This window comes from Austrofundulus limnaeus, unplaced genomic scaffold (genome assembly GCF_001266775.1).
Source record: "Austrofundulus limnaeus strain Quisiro unplaced genomic scaffold, Austrofundulus_limnaeus-1.0 Scaffold88, whole genome shotgun sequence".
NCBI classification, from domain to species: Eukaryota; Metazoa; Chordata; class Actinopteri; order Cyprinodontiformes; family Rivulidae; genus Austrofundulus; species Austrofundulus limnaeus.
The window spans coordinates 1,808,974-1,809,802 of record NW_013952490.1 but is presented as its reverse complement, the minus strand read 5'-3'; the positions used below and the strand labels follow the sequence as shown (position 1 = coordinate 1,809,802).

General features: G+C 34.0%; 1 protein-coding gene across 1 annotated transcript in view; it reads left to right on the top strand.

The window, feature by feature from the left end:
- LOC106520168 (beta-microseminoprotein) overlaps nucleotides 1-829 on the top strand; it is a gene marked incomplete at its 5' end in the record, with an annotated part of 4,642 nt that overhangs the window by 2,657 nt on the left and 1,156 nt on the right.

Below are 829 nucleotides of genomic sequence, written 5' to 3'. Positions count from 1 at the left end.
CATTTTAACACCATGCAGCATTATTTTGGGTATGCTTTACAACAGTTTTGATGAAAAAACATGAATGTCATCTTATTTTGTAACATTCTGTAACAGTAGGAGAACCTCAGAACTGGACATTATATTTTGATGAGGTGTGTCCTCTGATATAGTCTTTTAGTTTGGAGTTGGCTCCAAGTGGAGAAACAGTACGTATCTGGATTGCACCTGCAACAGTTGTTGTATTGCGTATGTAGAAAAATCACTACATTCCTGTTAAAATGAGTTAAGAAAGCAAGTTACATTTTTTCTTTAATCAAGATTTATTGTCTGTGTTATTGCACTCAGACAGCATTTCCTGATGACTGTGTGTCAGTGTTTGACTCAAAGGCCTGCAGGTACATTGTGTACAAGAAGAACAACCTGTCTGTGCTGTGTCCAGTTACTTCTGCTGCAGGAAAATGATTGAAATGGTGTCAAAGTTTTCCACAATGAACGTATGAATTTGGTGGAAGCTGAGGGGTTGGGTACATCTAAACATCTAAATACCTTGTAAATGAAATCTTGAGTATCAATAAATAGAGAGAATGATAAAAGATTATTGTGTATTCTTCTGCAACTTTTTCAATCTTATTCAGTTCAAATTAATCTAGAAACAGTTAAGAAGGAAACAGGTTATTAAATTCCTGTTTGTTGGGAATTGATTTAATCTTATCCATGAACTCGGATTTCAATTAAAAAAATTATTTGTCAAAAGCTACATTTAGATCCTTGTTTTCACCCACACAAATATTTATCATATATCAAATATAAACTATAGTTATGACGGCGCTAGTGATGACACATCCAC